Genomic DNA, 9,557 nt, shown 5'->3' with positions numbered 1-9,557 from the left:
AATAAGGACAAGGGGCTGCATAGCGATGACAAGGAGGAGCCCCGGCCACCGAACACAGGAGGACAGAAGGGGTTTCCCCCACAAGTGAAGACGGTGAACATGATATACGCAACCCACATTCCCAAGAGGGAGCAGAAGCGTGCACTAAGGGACGTCTACGCGATGGAGCCCGTCGCCCCGAAGTTCTACCCATGGTCTGCTTGTCCGATCACCTTCGGTCGCAGGGACCACCCCACTAGCATCCGTCATGGCGGATCCGCCGCACTGGTCCTAGACCCCATCATTGACGGATTTCACCTCACTCGAGTCCTTATGGACGGCGGCAGCAACCTGAACCTGCTTTATCAGGATACAGTGCGAAAAATGGGTATCGATCCCTCAAGGATCAAACCCAGCAAAACCACCGTTAAAGGCGTCATCCCAGGTGTAGAGTCCCATTGCACAGGCTCAATCACACTGGAAGTGGTCTTGGGATCACTGGATAACTTCCAAAGCGAAGAGTTAATCTTCGACATCATCCCGTTTCGCAGTGGCTATCATGCACTGCTCGGACGGACAACATTTGCAAAATTTAATGCAGTGCCGCATTACGCATACCTCAAGCTCAAGATGCCAGGACCCCGTGGGGTCATAACAGTAAATGTAAACACAGAATGCTCGCTCCATACGGAGGAGCACACTGCGGCCCTTGCAGCAGCGGCACAAAGCAGCATGTTCAGACAGACCACTCATTCAGCGTTACAGCCCCCGGACACCTTCAAGCGAGTCCGGAACAATCTGCAACAGTATCGCCTAGCGTGATCAGCGCTTGCCTAGCAATCCGGCCCCCGTCCCAGTCCCAGTGCAGCGATGAAATTCGTACCGCGCGTACATAACTACGCATTGAAAATATCATGGACATAGGCGGGGGCACGATCAGGACACGCCCCGCATTCTGGCTTAACCACACCAGGGGATGTATACCTTTGACATTCCTTTTCTCTTTCAGGGCCTAACGCTTCGGAAGCCCTTTCCGGCAGTCCGATTGTCGGACACATTCCAGAAGCAACAACCAAGGCAGCAAGAAGCTAAGATGAACATGGGAACCGCCAGGTGGTCTCTATTAATACTTGATATACCCGCTTTTCACTATTTATGCGTAGCTTGCCTTGGGATAGGACATTTCAAATTGTCCTACTTTATGCTTATTGCACTGCTTGTACCAGTACGCTTTGACGTATTATTCAAATAACAATGCATATTATTAATCTGTCATTGCATTATTTAAGTTTTTCTCTTTCTCTTATATGTCCATTCACGACATTCCGCACCTGCACGCTCGGGTACGGTCAGTACGCCAGGGGCTCTCGTTTACCCCGTAATACGGTGCAAGAAGTCCGGACACTTTCGACAGTGCGGCACCCCGAACTTATAGCACTATATGCATCAGCTCCGAATCATGTCTTGGGTCAAATGTTGGGTTGCCCTGCTCCCATGCTTTGGTACCTTACATTCCGCTATATCGGCTAAGGTAGCGGTGGGAGAACTACTGTGATTGTCTCCCGGTTCTTCCGGACGAGCACCTCAGTAGAGAAAGCCAAAAACTGACTGTCATGATAAGGCGAGAGACTGGTCGCTGTTCGAGAGGTCTCGAGTACTTAAAGACTTTTTCCGCTTCGTGCGAGGAGTCGGCCTTGTCCGGCTTAGGCGTGCATAGCACCCCAAATTCGTCCCTCCGAATACTAGGGGCTTCACCAAAAATTTAAAATCATAGACTTCTATGGCTAAGTTAGAGTGATAAAACATTATAGTCCGATTGCCTGGTTCGTTGCGCTGTACACCTCCCTTGAAGGACCCAAAATTAGGGTAAAGAGTGTTCAGATTTTCCCCGAACACCCCAGTACTAGTTACATGGGGGTAGAAGCCGACGACTGGCCAACTCTCAGATTTTATAAACGGCCGCACAGAAGGTAATATTTTAAATTAAGGAAGCGTCACATGGCGCAAAAGAACTCGTTTCATATTACATGATCACATGGGCATGCTCATTCAAAAATTACATCCTTGGCACACTCATCTGCCACTAAGCGGGAACCTTTCAGGATGCTCTCATAGTAACTCTCGGGGCAGCGATGCTCCTTGCCCTCCGGTGGCCCGTCCTTCACAAGCTTCACGGCGTGCAGCTTCGCCCAGTGCACCTTCGCTCGGGCAAAAGCCCTGCGTGCTCCTTCGATGCAGACGGACCGATTGATGACTTCAAGCCATGGGCAGGCTTCCACCAGCCGCCTCACCAGACCGAAGTAGCTCCCGGACAGGGGCTCGCCAGGCCACATCCGGACTATAAGGCCCCTCATGGCCTGTTCGGCCGCCTTGTGAAGTTCGACCAACTGCTTCAGCTGGTCGCTCAAGGACATGGGGTGTTCGGTCCCAATATACTGAGACCAGAACAACTTCTCCGTTGAGCTCCCCTCCTCAACCCAGTAAAACTCCACGGCATCCAGTACACTGCGGGGAAGATCTGCAAACGCTCCTGGAGAGCTCCGAAATCGGGTAAGAAAAAGGAAAGTCTGCTTCACATGCTTGCTTTGCATATTGAATGCCTTACCCACTGCTATCTTCTTCACCGCATCAATCTCCTGGAGGGCCTTGTGGGCTTCGGCCTTGGCACTCCGGACGCTTTCAAGCGCCTGCGCGAGCTCGGACTCTCATGTCTTGGAGTCAAGCTCCAAGGACTCGTGCTTTTTGGCGAGAGCCTCGAGCTCTTGCTACACCTCGCCCACTCGGGCTTCTTATTTCTCCCGTTCAATGCGTTCTTTGGCCGCTTTGTCTTCAGCCCCGTACAACGCCTTCCTCAGGGTCTCCACCTCGGTCGTGGCCCCTGACAAATTCATGATGATCCTATTACTTTACATCGAACTTCTTTTTAATGATATAAACTGGGGTATATCTTACCTTTGCTCTCTTCGAGCTGCCCCTTGGTAAGGCTGAGTTCGTCCTCCGACCGCTTCAGGGCCTGCTTCAGCGCAGAGACCTCCGCAGTACGTGCGGCAGTGGCCAGCAAGGAAGCCTGCACACACACATAGACATACTCTAATTAGACTCCTAACTTATCATTTGATACTCTATTTGGCTTTTCTTCACGAACACCAAGCAGAGCATCAGGGGCTACTATCTACGCGGTAATAATTTTATATTTTGAATGCTTACCTCAAAGCCTGTTAGGAGGCTGGCACAAGCTTCGGCAGTCCATTTTTGGCGGACTGAACCATCTTGACCACCGCACTCATGATAGTGCGGTGCTCTTCATCGATGGAAGCGCTGTGAAGCGCTTCCAACAAGTTTTCCGATGCCTCTGGTTGGACAGAGGACACCGACACGGATGGTTGGCCCCCCTTAATGGGGGACCGCCTGCCGGAGTCCGGAACCATTGAAGGTTCCGGCGCAGTGTCCGGCTGGGGCCCGAACTTGAAGCCCGCAGGAGCCTCGCTCCCTTGGTACCCAGGGTCCGGGAGGTCGCCGTGAGGTGCCCCCAGGATCACCTCCCCTTGGCTCGGCGCCTTTTGACACAACACCTCGGCGTTGTCCGTAGGGCGAGGGGTCGAAGCCTTCGCAGGAGAACCGATGTTCATATCCGATGAGCCCAAAGAGCCACTCGACGAGGGTACGTCGAGATGAGCTCGGGCTGGACTGCATAATCATGTTTGGCATGAGCAAAGGTAGTACAATAAAACATACCATGAAGTACTATGGTGTGTAGACACTTACAACTTTGCCAGGGGCTTGTCCCTGGGAAGCCACTCGTCGCCGCTGTCGGCGGCCGTCGTGGCACAGTCTGGACGGAGGGTCTTTCCCTTCTTAGACCCTTCGGCCTCCTCGGATGGGTCGGCCTTCCTTTTCTTATCTCCCCCGGCTGGGGGAGAGCTTTTCTCCTCCTCCTCGTTTCCGTGGGAGGAGTGCGCGTCGGACTCATCGGACGATGAGTCCGATAGAACCTTGCGTCGGAGACCCTTTCGGGTCCCGGTGGCCTTCTTCTTGGCCTTCTTTTAGGCACCTCGTAAGGTGTCGGAGTCAGCATCTTCGTTAGAAGAGCGTCCGCAGGATCTTCGGGCAGGGGGGCTGGCAATCAAGCTGCTCCGCTGTCTTTATCCAGTCCTGTTAATGACATGAAAGCTTAGATCCATCACATAACTAAACCGGGGCAAATAAATACCCTGAGAGATATAAAAGCCTACCGGATGGGCGCGGCGCTTTGCGTTGAGTCTGCGGTCCTCGGTGAGGGAGGGAGGCATCTTGGCGCCCTTGAATAGCACCCTCCAAACATCCTCGTGCGTCATGTCATAGAGTTCTCGCAGCGTCTGGTGCTGGGCCAAGTCGAACTCCCACAAAACAAATGCCTGTCATTGGCACGGAAGGATCCGACGGAAGAGCATAACCTGGACCACGTTGACGAGCTTGATTTTCTTGTTCGTCATGTTCTGGATACAGGTCTGGAGTCCGGTCAGCTCTACCGAAGAACCCCGGGACAGACCCTTCTTTTTCCAGGAGGTGAGCCGCGTGAGGATTCCAGATCAAAATTTGGGGGCCACCACCCAGTTGGAGTCACCCGGCTCGGTGATGTAGAACCACCCCGATTGACACCCCTTTATGGTATCCACGTAGGTACCCTCGAGCAAGGTGACATTAGGCATCTTGCCCATGATGGCGCCTCTGCACTCGGCTTGCTGGCCACCCACCACTTTCGGTTTGACATTGAAGGTTTTCAGCCATAGGCCAAAGTGGGGCCTGATGCGGAGGAAGGCCTCGCACGCGACGATAAACGCCGAGATGTTGAGGATGAAGTTGGGGGCCAAATCATGAAAATACAGCCCGTAGTAGAACATGAGCCCGCAGACGAACGGGTGGAGAGGAAATCCTAGTCCGCGGACGAAATGGGTAAGAAAAACTACCCTCTCATGGGGTTCGGGCATTGGGACAATCTGCCCCGCATTCGGCAGCCGGTGCGCGATATTCGCAGCTAGGTATCTGGCTTCCCGTAACTTTTTGATGTTCTCCTCCGTGACGGAGGAGACCATCCACTTGCCTCCTGCTCAGGGCATGATTGGAGTGGTTCGAGAAGAAGAACACGAGCTTGGGAGCTAGATCTCGGGTGTGCGGGAATGGGTAAGCGAGAAGGAAGAAGGCGTGGGTGAAAAAAGTAAATCTTTGTCCCTTTATAAGGGCGGAGGAGGCGATGAGTCTCCCCACTTGCCTGGCAAAACCGCTTATTCCCCAGGCGCCGTAATTGATGGCGCGGTTGGGTTACCCACGTCCGTATTGATGAGAATCCCGTGATAAAGGGAACACGATCTCTGCTTTGACAAGACGTGTCAAGAAAACCGCCTCACGATATGTGCGGAGCTGGTTAAGAAAAGCGGTTCGAATAATAACCGGGCCATGAAGTGATGTCATACTGTCAAAACGTGTCAGCAGATTAGATTTGTGGAAGTATTATTCTCTCTACGGTGGTATGTGGAACTTATTTTGCAGGTTCGGACACTATCCTTGCATTCAAACTCTTCCATGGTGTATTCGGAGGAGGAACCTGGCTTGCAATGCCGAAGACAACACTGCGCGCCGGACTCATCGTCATTGAAGCCTGGTTCAGGGGCTACTGAGGGAGTCCTGGATTTGGGGGTCTCCGGACAGGCGGACTATATCCTTTGGCCGGACTGTTGGACTATGAAGAACAAGATTGAAGACTTCATCCCATGTACGGATGGGACTCTACTTGGCGTGGAAGGCAAGCTAGGCGATACGGATATGTGTATCTCCTCCTTTGTAACCGACCTTGTGTAACCCTAGCCACCTCCAGTGTCTATATAAACCGGAGGGTTTTAGTCCGTACGACAACATACAATCATACCATAGGCTAGCTTCTAGGGTTTAGCCTCTCTAATCTCGTGGTAGATCAACTCTTGTAATACTCATATCATCAAGAACAATCAAGCAGGACGTAGGGTATTACCTCCATCAAGAGGGCCAGAACCTGGGTAAACATCATGTCCCCTGCCTCCTGTTACCATCCGCCTTAGACGCACAGTTCGGGACCCCTACCTGAGATCCACCGGTTTTCACACCGACACACATCAAACAAGATCCAAATAGAATGTTCATGCTTAGCGCTGGCACCAAATAACAATTATTCAGGTCTAAAACTAATCCCGAAGGTAGATGTAGAGGTAGCGTGCCGACGGCGATCACATCGACTTTGGAACCATTTCCCACGTGCATTGTCACCTCGTGCTTAGCCAATCTTCTTTAATTCATAGCCCCTGTTTTGAGTTGCAAATATGAGCAACAGAACCAATATCAAATACCCAGGCGCTACTATGAGCATTAGTAAGGTACACATCAATACCATGTATATCAAATATACCTTTCACTTTGCCATCCTTCTTATCCGCCAAATACTTGGGCACTTCCGCTTCCAGTGACCAGTCCCTTTGTAGTAGAAGCACTCAGTCTCAGGCTTAGATCCAGACTTTGGCTTCTTCACTTGAGGAAAAACTTGTTTGCCATTCTTCTTGAAGTTCCCCTTCTTCCCTTTGCCCTTTTTCTTGAAACTGGTGGTTTTATTAACCACCGATACTTGATGCTCTTTTTTGATTTCTACCTCCGCAGCCTTTAGCATTGCGAAGAGCTCGGGAATCGTCTTATCCATCCCTTGCATATTATAGTTCATCATGAAGATCTTGTAGCTTGGTGGCAATGATTGAAGAATTCTGTCAATGACACTATCATCCGGAAGATTAACTCCCAGTTGAATCAAGTGATTGTTATACCCATGCATTTTGAGTATATGCTCACTGACAAAACTATTCTCTTCCATCTTACAACTATAGGACTTATTGGAGACTTCATATCTCTCAATTCGGGCATTTGCTTGAAATATTAACGTCAACTCTTGGAACAACTCATATGCTCCATGATGTTCAAAACGTCGTTGAAGTCCCAATTCTTAGATGTATAGCATGGCACACTGAACTATCGAGTAGTCATCAACTTTGCTCTGCCAGACGTTCATAACATCTGGAGTTGCTCCTACAGCTGGTTTTGCAGCTCGCGGTGCTTCCAGGACATAATTCTTCTGTGCAGCAATAAGGATAATCCTCAAGTTATGGACCCAATCCGTGTAATTGCTACCATCATCTTTCAACTTAGCTTTGTCTAAAACACATTAAAATTCAAGGGAACGGTAGCACGGGCCATTGATCTACAACAACATAGACATGCAAATACTATCAGGTACTAAGTTCATGATAAATTAAGGTTTAATTAATCATATTACTTAAGAACTCCCACTTAGATAGACATCCCTCTAGTCATCTAAATGATCACGTGATCCATATCAACTAAACCATGTCCGATCATCATGTGAGATGCAGTAGTTTTTAATGGTGAACATCACTATGATGATCATATCTACCATATGATTCATGTTTGACCTTTCGGTCTCAGTGTTCCGAGGCCATATCTGCATATGTTAGGCTCGTCAAGTTTAACCCGAGTATTCTACACGTGCAAAACTGGCTTGCACCCGTTGTATGTGAACATAGAGCTTATCACACCCAATCATTGCTACCTCTTGAGCACTGCGTTGGTTTTCACTTGAAGAGGAAAGGGTGATGTAGCAAAGTAGCGTAAGTATTTCCCTCGGTTTTTGAGAACCAAGGTATCAATGCAGTAGGAGACTACATGCAAGTCCCTCGTACCTACACAAACAAATAAGAACCTCACAACCAACGCGATAAAGGGGTTGTCAATCCCTTCACCGTCACTTACGAGAATGAGATATGATAGATATAATAATAATAAGATAAATATTTTTGGTATTTTTATGATATAGATTGAAAGTAAAGATTACAAAATAAAATAGATTGGAAACTTATATGATAAAAGATAGACCCGGGGGCCATAGGTTTCACTAGTGGCTTCTCTCAAGATATCATAAGTATTACGGTGGGTGAACAAATTACTGTCGAGCAATTGATAGAAAAGTGCATAATTATGAGAATATCTAGGCATGATCATGTATATAGGCATCACGTCCGTGACAAGTAGACCAAAATGATTCCGCATCTAGTACTATTACTCCACACATCGACCGCTATCCAGCATGCATCTAGAGAATTAAGTTCATAAGAACAGAGTAACACATTAGGAAAGATGACATGATGTAGAGGGATAAACTCAAGCAATATGATATAAACCCCATCTTTTTATCCTCGATGGCAACAATACAATACGTGCCTTGCTGCCCCTGCTGTCACTGGGTAAGGACACCGCAAGATTGAACCCAAAGCTAAGCACTTCTCCCATTGCAAGAAAGATCAATCTAGTAGGCCAAACCAAACTGATAATTCGAAGAGACTTGCAAAGATAACCAATCATACATAAAAGATTTCAGAGAAGAATCAAATATTTTTCATAGATAAACTTGCTCATAAACCCCCAATTCATCGGATCTCGACAAACACACCGCAAAAAGAGTTACATCAAATAGATCTCCAAGAAGATCGAGGAGAACATTGTATTGAGATCCAAAGAGAGAGAATAAGTCATCTAGCTAATAATTATGGACCCGAAGGTCTGCGGTAAACTACTCACACATCATCGGAGAGGCTATGGTGTTGATGTAGAAGCCCTCCATGATCGATTCCCCCTCTGGCGGAGCTCCGGAAAAGGCCCCAAGATGGGATCTCACGGGTACAGAAGGTTGCGGCAGTGGAAATAGGGTTTCGTGGTGCTCCTGGATGTTTTCGGGGTATATGGATATATATAGGAGGAAGAAGTAAGTCGGTGGAGCTGCGAGGGGCCCACGAGGGTGGGGGCGCGCCTAGGGGGCAGGCGCGCCTCCCTGCCTCGTGGCCTCCTCGTTGATTTCTTGACGTCCACTCCAAGTCCCCTGGATCACATTTGTTCCAAAAATAACTCTCCCGAAGGTTTCATTCCGTTTGATATTCTTTTTCTGCGAAACACTAAAATAGGCAAAAAAACAACAATTTGCAATGGGCTTTGGGTTAGTAAGTTAGTCCCAAAAATAATATAAAAGTGTATAAATAAGCCCATTAACATCCAAAACATATAATATAATAACATGGAACAATCAAAAATTATAGATACATTGGAGACGTATCAATCATCACGTGGTGTCTCGGCACGACGAACTATAGCAACGGTGCATACTCATGGAGAACACTTATACCTTGAAATTTAGTGAGGGATCATCTTATAATGCTACCTCCGTACTAAGCAAAATAAGATGCATAAAGGATAAAGATCACATGCAACCAAAATAAGTGATATGATATGGCCATCATCATCTTGTGCTTTTTGATCTCCATCTCCAAAGCACCGTCATGATCACCATCGTCACTGGCTTGACACCTTGATCTCCATCGTAGCATAGTTGTCGTCTTTCCTACTATTGCTTCTATGACTATCGCTACCGCTTAGTGATAAAGTAAAGCAATTACATGGTGATTGCATTTCATACAATAAAGCGACAACCATAAGGCTCCTGCCAGTTGTCGATAACT

The sequence above is a fragment of the Triticum urartu genome, chromosome 3 (assembly GCF_003073215.2).
Source record: "Triticum urartu cultivar G1812 chromosome 3, Tu2.1, whole genome shotgun sequence".
NCBI classification, from domain to species: domain Eukaryota; kingdom Viridiplantae; phylum Streptophyta; class Magnoliopsida; order Poales; family Poaceae; genus Triticum; species Triticum urartu.
The sequence above is the reverse complement of the archived record's forward strand: the minus strand, read 5'-3'. Positions refer to the sequence as shown.